General features: G+C 35.9%; 1 protein-coding gene across 3 annotated transcripts in view; it reads right to left on the bottom strand.

The window, feature by feature from the left end:
* Window positions 1-22,334, bottom strand: part of LOC137290481 (caspase activity and apoptosis inhibitor 1-like) — a 205,405-nt gene that overhangs the window by 36,665 nt on the left and 146,406 nt on the right. The gene's annotated exons all lie outside the window — the stretch shown is intronic.

Genomic DNA, 22,334 nt, shown 5'->3' with positions numbered 1-22,334 from the left:
ACTCGCCTTCATTTTATTTCCTTGAAGATACTGGCACATTTTCTTTGCTTCTTGTTGTGCAGAAAAAAAAGAACACTATGCTATTATCATGGATGTGTCCATGATTTTGATAAATATAAAATAGTGACAGGCATTTACTGTTATTGCTTCATTTCATTTAGATTTTAGAAAACTGTATCTTGAAAATATGAACAGAATACGTGATATTTGACATTCAGTAATTAAACGCTCATTGCAATGACATATTTCTTGGTTTGAAGACGTATTAAGAATGTAATTCCCTCAGAGAGAATTTCGAAAAAGATATGATATTTATATTTTTGTTCTGACATTCAAGACCAGTTAATATAACCTTTTTAACCTTGCAAAACATGGTGCAGATGTCATTTCAAAACAAATTATCCTCAGAATAAAATAATACTCACTTTCCATCAATCACAGGTGTTTAATAACTTAGGAAACATTATGTTTGTTAGCAGAGAACTGCCCAAGTAACATAGCCTGTCATTTCAAGTATATATGTTCTTTCCTTGGCACAAAATACCCTTATCCAACAATAAAAACATACTTCTAAGGCATTCATACCCTTAGTTTACAATACACTAACATCCTTTCCCTACCATAAACAAACACCCTTGTCCAGCAACAACCAAATACCCTTATCTAACAAATATACCTTTTACTGAAGAAACTTATTGCATCTATTGTTGTAGATACAGAATGAAGATGTTCTCCAAGATCTGGCCATAGCTGAAAGGTGCAGATAGAAAAAACAAAGATGCTAGATTTTTCTCTGGAATATTTTCACGTTTCTATACATGGGCAGTCCAGGCATGTTGCAAAAAGGTATGGGTCATGTCCCACAGATTTTAGATCAGGGTGATGCTGTTTGTAGCACCCATTCCTTTGACATAAATCTGTCTCTCAAAGAAAGGCCAGCATATGCAGCTTCTTGGAATATACCTTGCTACCAGCTGACCTTTGTTAAAGTCTGCCAAGGCAAATAATCAAGATGTTTCTATCATTTGTGATGGGGCTTGGTTTGCCCTTTCTCCAGAATGTACCCTTCCCAGTTACAAGGTTGGTTGTGATCAGAACCAAAGCATTGAGAAAGGGATCCTTCAAATTCTGTCTTCAGATGATTCTTTTCCGAAAAAGACCATCAGTGCAGACATGGTGAGTTGGAGGTGGATATTTGAGGAGAATACCAAACATGACATAATCCCAGTGACTCCATCATAGTAGGTATTGATGCAGATGTGCTGGAAAGGACAAGAGCATGTCTGGAGGTCAATCTCAAATGGTAAAATGATTAAGTCTTGCAGAGGCTATAGTGGTAATCTGCTCAGAAAGGTGATAAGTTGGCCAGATCATGTGCCTGAAAAAGAATACTTCCACAAAGGGTTCCAGGAATGAAGTGTCCCTGGCCTGAAAATGTGACCTCTAGCAGATTGGACAGATTGACAACCGAGACTTGAGGATGTTCTGAAGTGTCTTGTCTACATCTTTGCTTAACTTAACTAGTTAGTCAATGAAAATACTGAATATTCTTAGAATTATACACAATGACGAAACTTACGTCCATTACATCACTGCCAGAATATACCTGATGGAGAGTTTCTTGCTTTTGCATAATCCTCTGTGTAGTGACATTTCTGGCCCCATCCAAACACCCTTTTTCGTTTCTGCAGCAATAGAGAAATATTAAGACTGTTGTATTTGTTGGGGCAGCAACCATAAGCCTTACCAAATAGACACCCTGGGACATGTAGCTTCACTTTTCACAAGTAAAGTTGGGTGAGGATTTTTATCAGCCCTATTTGCATTCTGCCACGAATTGTTCAATTAAGACAGATGACCAAGTAGCTGAACGTGTACATGAAGTACAGTAAGAAGGGTGTGCAGAACATGATTCTAAAACCAGGGGAGAGTTCAAAGCTAGTTTTTTTGTTTTTAATAACTTATATGGAAGATTTCATCCAACCTTAAGGAATATCCTGGTTAGATTTTGTGTTACATGATGATCTCTTCCTTCACCCACACAGTAGAAGAAAAGCATTAAAGTTATAAAGCATAATAATTGGTTGGAGTGCTCTATCGTTTACCTATGGCCTTTCAGGACTGGTGGTAATAGGCGTTCTTTGATACAAAGTCAGGAAGAGCATGAATGGTAACACACTTCCAGTTCCTCTAATGTGTAAAGCTTGAGTAGTCTAATGCATGAAACTTTGAAACTCGAGCAGCTGTTGCCATGGCTAATAGAAATGCAGCTTTCTTAGATTTATTCAGCAGTAGCTGTCCAAGACTCCAGAATAAGTTGCTTACACAGTGATTGAGGTAGGAGATTTTGTTTCAATGAGTCCAGTCTTGTAGGTGGAAAGTTGCAAATGATAATGCATCTCTTTTGGGATCTACATAGTTCTTGTGCTTGACAGTGAGGGCACAACATGTAGAGGAGCCTGAGGGAGCCTTACAGGAGCCTCATGGGAGTCATATGTAACATGATGATTATAAATTAGTAGAAAATCCTGTACAGCTGTATGAAGATCACCTATGGTTTGTGAGATGTGTTTGTGGGGATAACCTGGGCAGAGGCCACATGCCAGGTGGCCATCGATAGGGTTGTAGAAACAGGTCCAATCTGAATAACTCCTCACACTGAGGTAGACTGGATGACTGAGGCATTTGTTTCACTTTTGAATAGATCTGGTTTCTCCATCTCTGTGGAAAATATCAATAATCAGAATATGAGCATTCATTGTTTTCATGCATGGCTCTTGATAAGAAAAAAACTGAATAACTCATGCAACATGTTTAATCACTTGTTTTGAAGACAAGAATTGTGGTAACAGAGATATAGCAGAGAATGACTTTTGAATATCTATATGGAATTTCTAAATTGTGCAAAAACCTTCTTAGACAAAGGAACACAAGGCTCACACTGTCTCTCATCTGAACATCATGTTCAGTGGTAGTGTGATTGTGGATAAATTACAGAATTTTTAGCAATGGTGCCATGGAGGTAAACATTTTGAAAGAATCGCACTCAAATCAAGAAAACGTAACCTGCCCAATATCAAGAGAATTAGACTTTAACCCTTTCACTTCATCAACATGAATTTCATCCCAAACCAAGGTACATTTTCAACTTTTTTCTTCTCTAAGTCTGAACATAGGAACAGTTAAGCAACTTCTTATTTTTCTGGAGACTCTAGTCAAACCTTTACAATTTTAAATATACTCACTCTGTCCCATCACCAGCTTATCTGATACAACCCATCGCCTGCCCTGTGACTGACTACAGACTATTCCCACAACCTGCTTCTACATCCCACTTACCTCCCCCTGTCTACTGCACTCCAGCTCCACCTAGCCTAACCTGCTGCCCTAAGATTGACATCAGTACGTTTTCACTGCAGACTATACAAACTATTCCCACCACTTACTTCTACATCCCATCATCCACTGTCCTCATCTCCTTTTCACACGCTCTCAGTAACACATATGCAAATTTTCCCTGACCAAACTCTACATTTATGGGTGAACACTGGCACACACTTTCATAGGCCTATTTGAAAGAAAAGATTAGTTTGATGTACACAATACCCTTTCATTTAATATTCACATCTTGTCCTGAATCTGAAATGTCTAGTAGTTAGATTGAAATTAATGCGTTTGCTAAATGACTGTGTATTAGTAGACATTTGTTGGTCTCCAGGCAATGCTGTGTTATGCATTAAATATTCCAAGACAATATTCCTATCACAGTTGATACCAATAATTCATCTTGGCAACTGTCAACTAAACAAATTTCACTTACCTAGGAATTATGTACGTAATATTTATCTCCAATAAAAAAATAATCCATTGTCAGTCATGCAGTCATTTAATAAATTTCATTCAAAGTATGAAGACTCGAAATGAGTCAAGAGGAAAATCAGCAACCCTTCATAGAAAATTTTCAAAGCAAATTGTTCAGTTTACAGTTGAATGTGTCTACATAAAAGTATTCCTCTCAAAAGGTTTTAGGCGACAGGGCACATAACCCATTTCTCTTTGATTGAGCCAGTGAGTGAGTAAACCACTTTAAAGAGGTTTTCACTTAGATAGTAGAGTGTTAGCCTTGTGGAGGAAATCTGGAACAAAGGACTGACTGAGGTTGTTTTTTTTCGCAGCAGTAAAACATCAGTTTCAAACCCCAGTTTCTTAACTCATTAGAGATCATGACCAATGAAATAAGTTTGTTTCATTTTATATCTCTAATTTAAAAATGGTTTGACAAAAATCAATCCCCATGATGAACAAATCCTTAAAACATCAAGTAGCTGGGAGTGACTTATATGGTGTCATAAACAGTAGAATCAGTGGTCGTTTCATCATGGTCATTGACTATTCAAATGTCCAATTTTCTGGAAGTTATTTCCCGTATTGAACACAGTATTATTCTGTCATTCTCATGTGTTCAACCACAGTTCAATTTGACAGACCCTGTTGGTCAGGATGTTGTACAAGCCATATGCATTTAGTTTGCAATTTGTCAAATAACACACACATTTCTATGTGTTATTGGCACTTGTTGACAGTATATGCCTGTCAGTTCCAAATCCAACATGTTGGAATCTCTGGTGCTTTGAGTTCCACAGGACATAGTTGCATCCATCATCATCCAGTACAGAGAAGATGTTGCTCTACAGTGACAAGACACTATGATCAACAGCTAGGAGTTGCTTCTGGTTGTATGTTATAATTGTCAAGGATGAAGGAGAGAGATATGTAGCAAGGAATAATACATATGAACCAATCATCAAATTCTCTTCTGAGGCATTCACAGAATGAAGTAAATTTTGTCATGCTACAGTCAGGTATATTCCGGTTACATCACAGACTTTAGATATCATGGCTGCACACAGGCAAACCAGTGGTTGATATTGTGAATAACACATCCAGGGTAGGATGACGCATATTCACCTATGTCACAATACTCATTAAACTTATGTTTTCTCTTATATAAAACTAATTTTTTAACTAAGAATTTCCTCCAAGTGATGAGCCCATATGCTGTACAGGCTGCTCATATTTGAATGATAAACACACCATGTCTGGATCCTGTGGTTTGGAGAAATGTCTTCCCACATGTCACAAGACATTAGTAGTCACCTGGGCTCAGAAAGACTGACAGGAGGTACGGTGGGATTTGACCATCTAGTGGCAAATGGACAACAACGCAGAACTGCCAAACATCAATCATCTAGAAGGAACAGGTATAAATCTCCACTACATAATCTAGGCATGTGAAGTTCCAGATTTCATGAACATGTTGGGTGAATATTGTATGTGATGTTTGGGTCAGAGATTATTCACAACACCAGTCTTGAGTGAAAATCTTCGTTTGGATATGTATTTATGAACAAAAGAACATTCTCTTGAGGCACAAACCCATCAGCAAAAATTCTGTTTCCCTGTCATCCTGGGGCGGTGGGGTAGCCTAATGGTTAAAGCATTCACTTGTCACGCCGAAGACCCGGGTTCGATTCCCCACATGGCTACAATGTGTGAAGCCCATTTTCTGGGGTCCCCTGCCGTGATATTGCTGGAATATTGCTAAAAAGTGGTGTAAAACTAAACTCACTCACTCACTCATTCACTCCCTGTCATCCTGAAGGCAGCCCAAACTAATCAAGTGAAGAAATGCATCCAGTAGATTTATGCTATTTGCTATTGCTGCCCTTCATCCCTGTGTGTCTAGGGTATGTACTGGATTATTTCTTATTTCAGTCACAACATTTCAAGCTTCCATTAAGGACACAGCATTGGTAATATGACCAGAGATGCCAACCCTAAAGTGTTGCAAATAGTAGTTTCAAGGATAAAAATTAGTAGTTTGACCATTAAAATTAGTGGTCTTTAATTTCACATGCCTCAAACAGCAGACTTCTTATCCATTTTGGGTGAAAATGTATTTAATCAATGAATACATATTGTAATAATATTGTAGAGGTTGGCATCTCTGCAATACTGGACTTGACAACCATCACGTCTCTGACCATGTACCTGGCAACATGATGGCAAGACCAGGTCAGCAAGACATTCCATGATCTAGGTGTCATCAGGTTCATCAAGGTGGATCATCTTGTTCAACTCTGTCCCAAAGGCAGGATGAAGTCAAGTAAGAAAAAAGATAGCATTTATAATCAGATACAAGTATAACTATTTTATAAATAATTTCATCAGACAAGTTCCAAATCATTTTTGGACTGAATGGCTCAAATCAATCCTCTTATCTCACTGCATACTATCTGCAGAAGATTTAAAGACTGTGTATTCATAGAAGACTTTACTTCAAATCTGCCCCCGTAAGACATAATATCAACTTTCATGAGGTGCAAGAATATCTTCTAAAACAAACTGAAATACTTCTACACTGATTTCTAAAACAAACTGAAATAATTTTACAATGATAAATCATCGCAACTAATTTCAAACTTCAATACGGTGGACAAGTAAACACCATTTCAATAAGTCATTTCTTTTTATGGCAACATGTGAGATTATATAAAACGTCACTTCAAACAGACGAGTACTCATTAACAATTTCCGATCAATCACATCTAAATTGATCATCTTTGAAAAACAAAAGTAATTAAAGTCTGAAGATGTTTTCAGAATTTGTATTATCAAAATTTTATAAAGAGAGTATTTTATGGACATTTCAAAGGAAAATGAATTATAACCTAAAACATTAATATTTCTGATATACATATGACTCATAATGAATGATATATGCATTCCTCAAAAAGCAATTTTGGGAAGACACAAAACATGAGTTACTTCCCTTCATCTAACAAAACAGCATTATGTAGAAAACTCTCAAGTTCACATATACAGCCTCAATCTCCTTTTCTTAATTGAAGTTTCTATTTTATGCATAATTTAAAAACAAAATGTACACGGTGGATCATGAAGCATGTTTTTTTTTAAATTCCCATTATGCACTTCACAGAATGGGTACATCAATTTGGACAATACTGAACAGCAGCTAACTGAGTGTTTACCGACAGATACAAAAATAAACCTTAAACTATTCTACCCTAATTATACAGGATTAGACATATGCCATTAATAACTGATAAAGAGAACTTCAAATCAGATAAATCCAAGAATGTTTATCATGCAATTATAAAATAAAATACAGTTTTCCGTTTTAAGTTTTACAACTAGCCAACATTAACATTGGGAACTATTTCAATTAAACGTAAGAACAATAAATACTAAGCAATTGCATCTTAACATGTAATATTAAATGGGGATTACACTTGATGAAGAGGCAATCTTTTCCAAGCCAGTTGCTAATCTTGGCATCCCACACGTAAATCACTCACTGTCAGTGTTAAGTTTCAATATAATTCTCATTTATCCGATAGTAAATATCAAACACAGCAATCAATAGACATCAATGGAAATTAAATAATAAATATTTCATTTGATCAATAAATTTCTTCCCAATGATTTTAAAACAAGCCCATACAATAACTAGATTGAGGTTTAATGTTTCATTAACTTCAGCTTATTGAGCTGGCTCGATTGACAGCTTAATTAAGTAAAGGATACTGTGGAGGTAAAATTCAGTCAACAACATTTGTCTCTATCTATTTCAACATGTCTACAAGCTTTGAACATGAATTCAGGGAAAAGCTTGATTAATTCATAACCCAACTGGAAAATTCTATTTAACTGATTCCTTTTATTAGTTATTTTCAATATTATTGTAACTTTGAAATCCATCATGGTGAAAATACAGTGCCGCTCCCTAATCAATTTCTACAGATCCATGTTTATATCAGTAATGTACCCTTTAGTCATCAGCAGTAATGGACACTTTACTAATTGACCCATGCTTGACAACGTACTTTGCTGTGACGTCACATAGATTTCCAACTCAAACATACATTCACATACACTTAGCCACTTCAATGTACTGGCAGTCATTTCCTTAACATGGTTTTACATTGACTTGCCTACTATTTACCCTAACACAATTTCAGTGTTTCTCGGTCAGTAAATAACTTTCAATAGTGTGAATACAATTTCATGAAAGGTTAAGTAAATACGCCATTAATGAAGCACATGTGATTGCTATTATAATTCTGTCCCTAACGAGCAGAATAAAATCATTATTCAACCTGTATGTTGGGTAAAATCAATGACGAAGCACCTTGGTCCACCATCTGAGGTGGAGGCAGCATTAAATATTCACGAATTTGCTTCATATTTAAAATCAATACAGTAATAAATCGGCCTGACTTGAATATCAGCTAACTGTTTGAACATGATGTACATACTGACAAAGATTTCTCAATTTACATGTGTTAGCTGGTCAAATTTCAATGAAATTTTAACTTTAATGAAAAATCATAAATAATAGAACAAGCATATTGAACAGCAGGATCAGGTTTCTAAAATAACAATATCCATATGATGTATGTGTTTGCTTTAAATGACCGAAGTCGGGCAGAACAGTGAGGCTGGCCACCATATTACCCAAGTAGGCAACAACAGAAATGAGCCTGGTCATTAATGATTTATGGTCAGTCATTTTCTCAAATTAATGACATTTTTATTCTGTCATGCGAAGATGATATCTCTCCACTAAAGGCCATGCAATATAAAACAATCATTAAAAATTCTCTCTTAACTTCATATGCGCTCTGTAAATGAGAAAGAAATATAAATGAGATTTCAAAGTGCTTCAATCCAAGTAAGTAGTCGAGGTGTCCCAAATATAAACATTTATGGGAATGGCTGAAAAATATATACCATGCATTGAAATTCATGATGTTTTTGAAAGCTATGTTATCCAAAATAATCAGGGTCAAAGATTTAATTTGGTGATTAAAATAAAACGAGCCAAATGTAAACTCTAAAAGAGCTTATTATGATCAAAATTTTATTCAAATTGTGCAACAAGATATTTCAAAAGTTCCTTCAAACTAAAAACTTCTCTTTTTTTTCAGAAAATTTCTTACCAGACTGCAGTAAATATTCCCTATCTACATACATGTTTTAAACATAATCCAGTTATCTTAATTAAATATCAGACTGAAAAGAAACAAAATGAAACATTGTTGAGATATTAAACCACAGATCTGAACCCAGACAGTTCCAATTTGAATAATATCATGTCCATTTTGAATTCTTATTTCAGTTCTTTGATAAAACCTAGACATGCTAAAACTATCTATTAGTGGTCAAAGTAGTATCTTATAACATCAAACAAAACCATATATTTGGTTTTAGAATTATCTACAAAAGCTGTCGTATAAAAAACTCAAAATGGCAGTATTCTTTTAATATTTTTTCTTCCACTATGGCCAGATCAATGATAATGACCCCAAAACTGGAACAATCTTTTAAGATGAAAGAAATGCTTTGCTACATATGACAAATTCATGAAAATTTTTGACAATGATATATTATCAGGATCAAAACCTAATTACAGTTGGCTGTCAGAAAAGCTATCCATTACAACACCGGCAATTGAACTGGAGGTTGTAAGGAGAGGTGGCTGGTCATATAGCCTTTGGACATTCAGGACAGCCTAGACCGCTTACCAAGTGTATTGGCACACATACACTCAGCCTGAAGGCCAAACGGAACTTTTGACTCCACCAATAAGTGGACCAGAGACACTTCATGTACACAGGGATATATGACAACTGGTGGAGAAGGTAAAGATAACATGCAAACATCTATGTGAATATAGGTGCTGCTATCATTGACATCATGGCTGGCCCAAATGTCAAACAGTGATCATGTCAAACTTACAACAAACTTGCAGTTGCCCCAAACACTTCAGAATAAGTGAACAAATAAACATACTACTATGGTTTGTAAATGTTTAGTGGTACTAAGTCAATTTCATAGTGTAAACATTTTCCATCACTTATCCACTAGTCAGAAACTGAAGTTCTCATGTAATTTTTTAAAGGAGAGAAAGAGGAGACATGCATGTGGCAACCATTTCCAAAATCTTCAGTCAAATTTAATAATCATACACTTTGACAGAAGAACAAGAATACTTAAAGGGCAAACTTCTCCTTCATAAAGTGACAGAACAAATTCGTTTACATGATAATACTATTCTTAGGTTCACCAGGGCGTCTATTACTGACATGTAGGTCATGTTCTATTCTGTTCAATGTTGAAGTAAAACATGTCCTGCATCATCTCCTGTAAACAGGTGCTTTGTAGCTCACCTGTTTCATATAATGAACTGAGTGAGTGAGTGAGTGAGTATGGTTTCATGCGGCTTTTAGCAATATTCCTACAATGTCATGGCTGGGGACATTCACACATTGTAATCGTGTGGGGAATTGAACCCAGGTCTTTGAAGCCTGACAAGCAAATGCCCTAACCACTAGGTTACGCCACTGCCCCTTGATGTGATAGAGGGCATGGTTAACTTCTGATACATGGGTAGGAAGACAGATAAGCATATATGAACAGCAAACAGAAAACAGATACTTGCTGGTCAGTCCTGCATATTTGGCTGAATCTGAAAATGGCATTCATAATCAAGCCCTTTTTCTGAATGCAAGTAAACTTTGCCAATGAATATGCCTTTTGAGTTGGTCTGGTAATCACTGCCTGATTAATCATATATAAACAACCATGACTGTAAACTGTATAAAAGAAGTTTCTTTACACAACACATAATAAAGTAAACTCTATCATGCATGAGATATTATCCCAATATTGTCATCTGACTTTCAATATCTTTGCTTAGGCGTCGCAATAACAGATAATGATCCTGGTCAATCACAAGGTCCATAGATGAATTCACCAATATTGGTGAAGAATGGATGGATAATAGCCTGACTAAATCTATACTGTGGAGGCAATCACGGGTCATGTGCTACAACCTACTTGGTCTAAACAAGAACCATATGGAGTAACACTACCCTGTTTAAACTGATCATTTTGATCACATTACTGCGCATATACCCCTAATGCCCTATCGCGTAGGTTACATTACTGGGAATATTCCTGTCCTATCTCACCACAAACACTACACTACCAAGAATATCCTTGTCCTACCCCATCACAAACACTACATTACCAAAACATATATCTTTGTCATAACCAACTATCTGGGCCATGGGTCAAATAACTGGGAGTATCCCTTTACTATCCTATCTTTTGAGATATATTACCTTAGAGACTATCCTACCGTACCACAGCTGGCAAAAGGTGACTGTTAAGGTGATTTAGATTTAGAGAGAGGGAGAGAAAAAAAAGTGAGAGAGAGATAGAGAGAGAGAGAACGAGCACTAGGTCAAACCAGAACATGGTGGCCAAGACCTTTCCAGTTGAGACAGACATTGAAATCTTTGTTGGAAGTGATGTCTCTATTCCTGTATGATGGAAGTGCTAAATACAGTTTGGATCCAGGTTTCAATCATATTGCCAAATTGTGCAAGAACCATTCTGAATCAGCCAGATTATGCCTCTTCAACTAGCAATGTGATGCTAAATTAGCAATTTGTGTGTTGGTCATCATCATATTGTGGATTCTCAAATTTAGTGTGGTTGGTGTATTTAATGTCAAGCCCAAGTACTTGGTTACTGCATGTTTCTCAAGTTTTTCAGTTTTCATGAGGTCAAAGATCCCTGCCCATTTTCATGACTTGTTGCACTGACTTAATTATGTAAAGGATATACCTTAAGCTAAGACTTGCAAAGGACATACCTCAATGACATCATATGCCAAAGAAATGCTTACATATTTCTTTCTATGCGGGGCTCAGAACTTAGTAGCTTCACCCATATGCCACTCATATTTAATATCAAAGAAGTTGTACATCCACTCCCTGTTGTTGACTACTTGAAAACTGAGCATCTTTCAACATTAATAACTTTGTTAATAGATAATAGTATCACCCTCAGATATCAATGATGCAATGAAAATTGCATGCTGTAACAGATTTATGAAACATATCTGAATTCAGACTTGAATAACTGTTCCAACATGCCACCAAAATAAATAATAGGCTATAAACTAATGATGGAATATTGCTGAACCAAACAAATTACTCACAAGAAACTTACTCTGACAAAACTTTAAAAAGTTCTCAAAACATTACCTGGCTGAAAACAGTGTGAAACTGTGTTGCCTGTATCAACCATTTCTTGCTTGCTTAATTGTTTTTCACCATCAAATACTTTCTTTTGCATGTCAGTTAAGAGCTTTACAGTATAAACCACAAATCTGTATGAAAAAAAGAGTTCCCATATCAGTGGTATGCTCACATTCCTACAAAACATCACAATGAAACTGTGATGACATATTTGAACATGATATCAGACAAAAATAAAGTCAAAATACATTCGCAACAAACAGAGATGTGATAGATTGTGTGGATTTTTTTTCACTGTCATTGGAAAACACATGTTCCTTTTAAATGCAGACTTCATAACTAATACTTTAAGCTGCATTATGTATGACCTTTCATGAAGGATGAAGTTTAAAATATGCCAATATGTTGTGTATTATATGGCAGGCAACTCCTTTGATCTTGCCTCAATCCATGATGGAATATACGACAAAATCCTCTGCAGGACAATATGCTAGGTCATGCATTACACAGATTCAAGTGATAACAAAAATAACACCTTTAACGAACCCTCATTCACCTTAGGAGTTGATGGTATAAAGTTCCACAAAACCACAAGGTCAGTGTAAAGTTTTTGAAAGCTAAAATATCGATCAAAATAGAAACCCTTCTACTATTCATTGTTTTCTTGTATTCCACATTCTGACATTTCTAAACTCCCATGATCATTTCAAATTTATATCCCCATTTTCCCAGAATTTTTTTCTGAAATATCAAACTCAACACATTTGAGAAACCACTTGAAAACATTTCCCTAAGGACCTAATTCACTGAGCTAATTTTGCATCCTAATGCGCTGACCAGTTCAGAGGAAAAAAACATCCTCTAAATACTTACTGACGTTTTCAGTGACTTCTCGAGTCTGCAATTTGTTAATGCTGGAAGGTCTTCATGAAACTAAATACAGTGTAAGGTTAATTATCTGCATAGGAACAGTGCCCGTTGCCTTAGGACTTAATCAGTGGCCTTTAAATAGTTTGCATGATGAAGTTTAAGCTTAGGGCCACTCTTGTCAGTGATGACCACATCCTTACAGGCCTAGACAGAAAAAGAAAAAGTGGAAATAGTTTAGACTGCATCACAGTGGTTGTTCGCCTTTCAATTCTACCTTTGTCAGTGATTTTCTCAAAGACGTCATCATATTGGATGTCTGCTGACAGGCGGGTGTCTCGACATGTTAGGCCTTAACATGTCTCAATGTCATAGCTTCATTGTCGGCGCCAGCACAGTGTTAAATACAGAAATGGCTTTTTCCTTCACGCTGGATGCCAGCATTTTGTGTCTGCCTCCCTGCAGTGATACATCTGCAGCTTCACAGACAAGAGGCATTTCAGGTGAAATCTTAGTCCCAAGGGGCAAAAACAATACGGATAGCTGGAATTCACATTGTTACTATTATCACCAAATATACAATTTTCTATTTATATGCAAAGGTTTCTTAAATATTTAATTTCAGGTTGCCCATATGCTTTAGTGAAATAATGCCCATATGATAAATTTGATCAAGGTTGACAATTAAACAGATAGGTGCTTGAGGCACTGAATGCCTTCAAATATAAAAGTCCATATGTAATCCCATTCTGTTCAGCAGAAACAAAGAAAGCAACAAGTAATTTTTTTCTGAAAACCCACCCAAAGAACTATCTTCATAACTATACTGGACTTAAAAATGACTAAGTGAATGAATGAGTGAGTGACCTGGGTTTTACATCATTTTTAGCAGGATTCAAGCAAGATATGGTAGGTGACACCAAGAAATGGCAACAAATACTTTCAGACCAAACAACATTAAAATCATTAAAATGTGCTGCTGTCATTTGTCCTCAGCAAAGTAACTATTTACTGCCATGAATTATCACTAGACATATTACTTCAATTCATGAAGCAGTGGAAACAAGAAAAATCTTTGCATGTAGATTTATCTACTATGGGTTTGCATAAGTTTACACTAAGCATCTATAATATGTAGCAAGTGAACACAGATGTTGTGTCCACATAAACGGACATGTGCATTATTTACTGACAGACCAAGTATGTTAAGTTTTACACTGCACTTTGCAATATTCCAGCCTTTTGGTCTGTAAATCGTGTCTGGATCCTACAATCCAATGATTAACATTATGAGCACTGATCTACATAACTGCGATACAATGACATGTGTCAACAAAGTCCTGTGACAAGCAGATCCCGTTAGTCACCTCTTACAACAAACATGGGTTGTTGTAGACCTATTCTAACCCAGAACTTCATGGGTCACAACTCTACTGACAGACCTTATGTGAAACCACTACTCTCAGCCCTTGTGTGAAACCTGTTGAAAGACCTTGTTAGCGATCAATATTGACAGTCCTAATGTCAACTGTCCACCGACAGCACTAATATGAAATTTCCAAAGTGATGACTGAAATTTCAAGTAACAGTTCTTGTGTGAAATCTCTACTGACATACCCTCTCTGAAATCTCCAGTCAGACCTTACTTGAAACTCCTATTGACAGCAATTACGTAAAATCTCTGCTGCCATACCCTGTCTGTAATCTCAAGTCAGACATTACTTAAAACTCCTTTTGACAGCAATTATGTAAAATCTCTGTTGCCATACCCTGTCTGTAATCTCAAGTCAGACATTACTTAAAACTCCTTTTGACAGCAATTATGTAAAATCTCTGCTGCCATACCCTGTCTGAAATCTCCAGTCAGACCTTACTTGCAACTCCTTTTGATAGCAATTATGTGAAATCTCTACTGACAGACCCTGTCTGAAATCTCCAGTCAGCACTTATGTGAAATCTTTTCTGACAGCTATATTCAGACTTTGTGCTCACACAGAACTTGCTTGAAACTTCTATTGGCAGCTCTTGTTATGAAATCTCAAAAAAAACTTGTGTGAAATCTCTACAGAGAGACCTTGCATGAACAGTCTATTCAGACCCACAGGCCATGTGAGAAATCTTTAACGATAACCTTTGTGTGAAATCACTACAGATATACCTTGAGTGAATAATACAAGATCTCATAGACATTGTGTGGAATGTAAAGGCTTGTGTCCTGTGTGAAAACTGTAGTATCTTACATTTTTAACAACTGATGAAATATTTGGCAAAAAAATAAAAATGAAACAAAAATCTATTCATCCTGATTAATTATACCATCAACACATTAATATGCATTAATGAAAATTAACTTCATTAAAAACCTAATCCTCCCCTTCCAGATGACCCGAAATAACATTATGGTTTTCACAGATGTATATCTATTACAGAGAGAATAATAATTAAAATGAAAATAAATATTTCTTTTCAATCAAAAATGATGTATACCTGGCATACAAAAATAAACTTTGTGAGAACTTGTTAATGCAAAATAACTTGCTGTAACCATTTATGTTTATTTAAACTCTGTTAGTTATTCATTCCAGTTGGCTGGACATTGCAATACATTCCACATCTGTGCTGGAGTTTGTTGAACAGATTCAATATCATTTACTATAACATTTATGTTATCATCCCAGCTGAAATACTTCCTTGTGTGTTTATGATAAATTAAAACAGAAAATATTAAATATCTATGCATCAAAGCTTACAATTCAAATGATAAAAGCATATGAATATAAGCAATGATTATGTTATTCAAACTTGTGCCAAACTGATGAACAATTCACATTTTTAAACATATACAATATTTTTTAACTGAATAGGTTTAATGAAAAAGAACTGTTTGTATTTTTACAAATTTAGGTATTTCTTTGTTGAAAGTAGACAATATACTGACACCTAATGAAATGAAAACAGAAAATCCAATATATATTTATAATACATTCCATATTTTTTATTTATACATAATAATCTCTCTTTCCTCAAAAAAAAACTATAGCTATGTTATTAAAACATGGCATTGTTTGTAGTTTCAACAATTTGAAATATTCTATCTATATTCTGATAATTTGAAAAGCAGTATATATCAAAAACAGAATCAATGAATGAATGTTCCTGCATTCAAGGTACACTGAATCAGTGCACTGTATGTGTATGCCAAACATTGATTTTAACCTTTAAAGTAAATCTGCGTTGTTCAAACATTTCATCAGTACTGTAATCAATACAAGGTGTGTATTCCAAGAGGTTACAGCTGTTGCACACGGTAAGCTCACAAGAAACATGTACACTTTCCTTCAGTCTTATGTCCGAAAAGAAATAAAACGAGACCCTTGAAGATCCGGGTTAGAACTGATCTTAAGTAACTGATGTTTGTCCTAAAAGGCGACTTATAAGAATAGGTCATCAGGCTCGCTGACTTGGTTGACACATGTCACTGTATCCCAAACGCATAGATCAACACTCACTGTATTGTCTGGTCCAGACTTGCTTATTTACAAACTGCCAGCTTATAGCTGCTATATTCCTGACTGCAGTGTAAAATTAAACTCACTCACTCACAATAAAACAACTTGAGAATTTATAAATTTCAACAAACTTCAACAGATATATTCACTATTTCTTCTTAAGATGGTTCAATTCAGTAGACAGTAAAGTCTTCACTACATCAACTGGCATAGTGTTACCAGAATGTTCCACAAATTGCAGGGCCTTTTGAAGAAGCTTGATAATACATCTAAGATGTGTCAGTGATTGATACACATTGACGGAAACTACTTGCACTTAGTTGATTTCATCACATAGTGTCATACTTTCACATCATTACATATATACAAACCAAATTTTAGTGCATAATGAAAAGATGATGAATGAACCCCATATTAAACAGCTCTCTTGCCATTATGATCATATGTGTAGTGACAAAGATAGAATCATGACTGGGACATTACACAAATGAAACAGTTGTTTGTATTCACCCCAAGAGAAAAGTTCATACAAAAACCAAGTAAAGTTTGATGCAAGGCATCAACAATGCAGCAATGCAGTATCATTTCTTCGTCACAATAGCAAACAAATTAAGGTATGTTTATATAACTTTCCCAAAATGTTTAATCAACACAGGCATGTTTCAGTCAAAATGAAAACAAAAGGTTTTACACCTGGACACTGTTTTGACTACTATGCGATGACATCCTTCACACACTGACTTTGATGAACAGCATCTCCACAGCAAACAATCGTAGTAGCCTATCCAAGCCACATGGACATCAAGTTAATTCTTTTAATGAACTGGCACACAGACATATCTCATGATAGTGATTACCATCCAAACAAAAGACATGTATTTGAGTGTTAATTATGAAGATAAAGTAGACCAAACATGACATATAGCGAATGGTTGTAAAGGAACAACAGAAATTTATGTGCTTTGTCATCAACTACTGTAATCAAGTCGCAGAGACGTTTGCACAACACAATTACAAACAGCCAAGGAGATTACATTGTTAATTCAAACCTACATTTTAAAAATTGTGTTTCTAATTTTACATCAACACAAAAGGAAACACTGAACAGGTGAGGCAGTATTCTCCTTCTCATTACTGTGACACACTTTGAAACATGTTTAAGGAATTTAGGAGTGAGCATGTTTTATGTCCCTTCAGCAATATTCCAGTAATATCATGGTGAAGGACAACAGAAATGGGCTTCACACATTGAATCAATGTGGGGAGTTGAATCCAGATCGTCAGCCTGATGAACGAATGCTTTAACCACTTGGCTACACCGCCATCCCAAGGCATTAAGAAAACTCACTGTGTTTGATTCAACAACGTCAGTTAGTATTTGTTGCTGACAGCAACTTGCAGTAATGTTCTACTGCATGATGACAGACTGTACATAATGAAGTCTGGACCAGACAAACCAATGGTTTCACCATCCCACAACAGCAGGGGACGATGGCTTACAATCAATTGTGTCACCAAGCCAGACCATGTTATCTATTTTGTCACATGGTATGAAGGAGAATCATTGCTGGGGTATTACTGTAACACAGATTTGCATTCAGTGTTTTCCCTAGTTGATAAGTACTTCAATCAAAGTATGACATATCAGCTTGTTTTTCAGAAAAGTGATAAAGGAAAAACATGTTTTCCACTCAAATGAATAAAAAAAAGAACTGTCAAGCCAGTTACTTATATCTAAGAGAATCTGAAACTGAAAACCATTCTAAAGGAAATAATACATGCCCACTAACGTATGGCCCCTTCTGCCATTAAGGAATTGTGGGTTAGAATAGTTCCCCATTAACTCACACCTATCTTGAGTGCCTACACAGTCTTACAGACCCCAGAACAAATATTTAAACCTTTTAACTCAAACCACCTCTCATCCCATTCTGTACTCAGTTAACCTATATATTCATCCCATTTTTAGCTGTAGAAACTGAAGAGCTTGAGGATTGCCTAATAGTAGTATTTTTATTATCTGGGGTGATATGTTTGTCACACAAGAATCAAGAAAATCAGATTCCATGCTTTATATCATGTCACTGTGCTCTGATGGCAAGGATGAAGTTTCAGAAAGATAAGGTGAGCTACAAGATCGATCCTGTGGAAAATAATGAAAACAGATTTCAAACAAATCATAGTTTCAGGCAAATTGTCTCTCACAAACAACACCATCGGTCATGTGTTGTGCGACAGCTTTAGTCACAACTGTATATGTTCCTGATGTTCCTGTTGAAAACCAGTACTTTTCAATTATTTCATGACGAGTTGGCCATCCCTGTTTTTGCCACCTAAACCTAACAGCTAAAGCAACACCATCAAAGTAGGTTCAACACCAAACAGGTAACATTTTGTGTCATCCATACATTGATAATGTTCCGATAGCACTCAACTCAATCATATGATTCATTTGAAAGTAAATTCAAATTTTTCATTGCAGCAAACTGTCTCCATTACACGTAGCAGATCCTGTTTTGACGTGTTGGCAATGCAGCTGTTACCGGCAGCAGTGATCATCACCTGCTGTTGGACAACTGGCTCACAACTCTAGTTTAGACTTAAATTAATGTAAATGAAGACAGACTGTCAAATCACATATCTGTCATTCCTATTTACAGATCACTTTATATGCTAAATGTAAAAATAACCTAACATTTCTCATTCTCATTCATAGACACTGAAATTTAAACTGTGGAAATGCATATTTTTGTTATGATCTGTATCACAAGCTAAAAACAAGTGATGTCATTCAGTTCTGTTTCCATTAAAAAAAAAACAACAGAAAAAAAACACCCGGGAAAAAGAACCTGGAATATAGGATTGCGAGAATCTAATAAACCAGACTGATAACAAAAGTCAGCATTAGATTATGTGTTTTCTATTCTATCTCCTCTTGAAATTTTGTATTAGCTTAGAACTAATTTCATCTCAGATTTGAAATAACATTATTCTATCTCCTTGTCGCACAAAATTAAATACAAGTGGCAGAAAATATCTCGAAAATGATGTAAAAATGATTATAGAAACTTTTTACAAGCTGAAACTGTGAAGATGGACAATTTAAACCCTTCTTCAAACTGTTTCATTTTGCAGTTAATTTTCTTTTTTTTCAATTTCCCTCCTGAAAAATCACTGAAAATTACATTTCAAGTCTTCAAAATTGATGACTAAGTCTCGTTCTGTCCCACATTAACTTTACAAATATCGGAAATGAAATATTATTCATGAGTCATTATAGCTTCAAGACAAACATTAAAATCATATTCAATTCAATTTAAGAAATTGAAAAACAAAAAACAAACATGGCCTGCAGAAGGAAGCAATTAAACGAATTAGAAACACGACAAAAACAGGGCTTGTATTATTTCATTACTTTGCAACCACAATTAAAAACGTGCCTCATGCCACAGGCTGGAAAACTCTTAGCAGATAAAAATCAAATTACAAAGCAGTGTAAAATCAAAGACAGTATTAATTCAACAATAGGGTACGCAATGCCTAAAATGAGTTCGACCCCTGGAATCTATATTAGGTTGCAGTCTTTTTGCCTGCAGTCCCTTCCCTAAACACTGGACAAATATGTCTGCAGCTTATGCTACTGCAATATCTTGGGAACATGGAACATCATCCCTGGAGGCAATCAGCTTGACACAAAGACAATACACACATACAGGTCTGGTTTGATCCACAGCTTTTAGATTGGCTTTCAAGACATATCCCTATCAATTTCTCATGACCCTAGCATTTTACCTTTCATATTTTATCCAAAAAGAGTATGTGATAGTGAAATTGTGTCATTGCATTGTGTTTAGTCCCGAAAGTCCAAGGTAATATCTTGATTATTAGCTTCAGGGCACATTCAGGAAAATTATAGAAACTTTCCCTGGGCCAGTCTCTAATTATTTCCAGCTGTTTATCCTTTCAGTGGAGAAGAAAGAGGGTTTAATCTCTCATTTCCCTCATTCAGTGGGCTGCAGTTTGTTAAATTTGCTTTAAATCTTTAGGCCTCTCAAATACATACTCTGCAATGCTGATTACTGAATGCTCTTGAGCGACTGATTTCAACACTCTCTTGTTATCGAAGGCACTGCTCCTGATGCAGAATCATACCTAGAGCTGCACAATGATGGGGTCATATGCCAGACCTGACATACCACCTACTGTCTTCCATCCATAAACTACAGTACCATACAAATGGTGTGCCTGAGGAAACTATACTTTCATCCTAGGCAATTCTTATTTTCAAATTTAGCTATGAGATCATCATAGATAATATGGTAGCAGGTTAAAGACATCATATATGACACACACGCTGCAGTGTATACCATATAAAAGTTTATAGTTTTAGTGTACTTATGTTCAGAAATATGTTGCAACTAAGACATCAGTGAGTGAGAGTATGTCTTTGTCTGTCTGAAGAAGTTCAGTCAAACATCAACATGCTGTCCACAATTAAGACATCTGATGGCAGTACTACTGGTAGACATTCTATAGAGATTACCCCAAACTAAGTACATGATGTATTGCAATCATGGTGTATATGTAAGATAAAGTTAATATATAAGTACATATAAAAGAAGATGTTTGGTATTTGTCAATCAATTTGCTCAGGGATAATATTTCTTGGCAGGTTTTGACACAGATAAACACATAAAGGGGCCTGGCTCAAAATAGACACAGTTTATCCTTGACTGACTCAATCTATATGTATGACATGGCCTTTACATTCTATGAGGGTACATCGTCACGCCGAAGACCCGGGTTCGATTCCCCACATGGGTACAATGTGTGAGGCCCATTTTCTGGTGTCCCCCGCCGTGATATTGCTGGAATATTGCTAAAAACGGCGTAAAACCAAACTCACTCACTCACTATGAGGGTACAAGAGACACACATGGTACATCTTAAACATCTGATGCTAGTACAAATGACACATAACGTGACGGCTTCAGATCTGATGATGGTACAAGAGACACACATGGTACATCTTAAACATCTGATGCTAGTACAAATGACACTTAGGGTGATGCCTTCAGATCCGATGATGGTACAAGAGACACACATAGTATGTCTTAAATATCAGATGCTAGTACAAATGACACATAAGGTGATGCCTTCAGATCCGATGATGGTACAAGAGACAAACATAGTATGTCTTAAACATCAGATGCTAGAACAAATGACATGTACATCGAGGCTTTCAGATCATATGATGGTACAAGAGTAACACACATGACCTTAATCGTCAGGTGATACTCACAGAGTGTCTTCTCAGGCAAACATATGGAATAGCATCTTTTCACAATCTGGTACCATGTTACATATGGTATACCCAAAACATCTCATCTCATGATGGTGCAGGAGATGCATATTGTGTGTCAACAACTGATGACAATGGCACAAATGAGGTCATGAACATCTACCAAAGGTGCCAGTGATAGATATGCTATGGTGATCAGATGAAGGAACAAGTCATACACAGAGTGTGCATCAGACAAACATACAAGTGACAAACATGATGCTCCGATAGTTAAAATGAACCAGTTTTGTTGCTTCAATATTCAGAGTGAGAATAAAATGATGCCATGCATGAGCCTTTGTGGTTTCAGACAAAATGTAGGAAACAATCAAAATGAAAATGAGCACTTTACTTAAACCAAATGCTCAGGTAAGGCACAAGGTAAGATTTCTAGACATTATTCCAGGTGTGACATATTGTTTCAATTTGTCCATATTCAGCTTGTTTCACATTCACATTCATTTTTAAGCAGACATTTTGTCT

The sequence above is a fragment of the Haliotis asinina genome, chromosome 7 (genome assembly GCF_037392515.1).
Source record: "Haliotis asinina isolate JCU_RB_2024 chromosome 7, JCU_Hal_asi_v2, whole genome shotgun sequence".
Taxonomy (NCBI): Eukaryota; Metazoa; Mollusca; class Gastropoda; order Lepetellida; family Haliotidae; genus Haliotis; species Haliotis asinina.
This window is presented reverse-complemented; position numbering and strand designations above follow the sequence as displayed.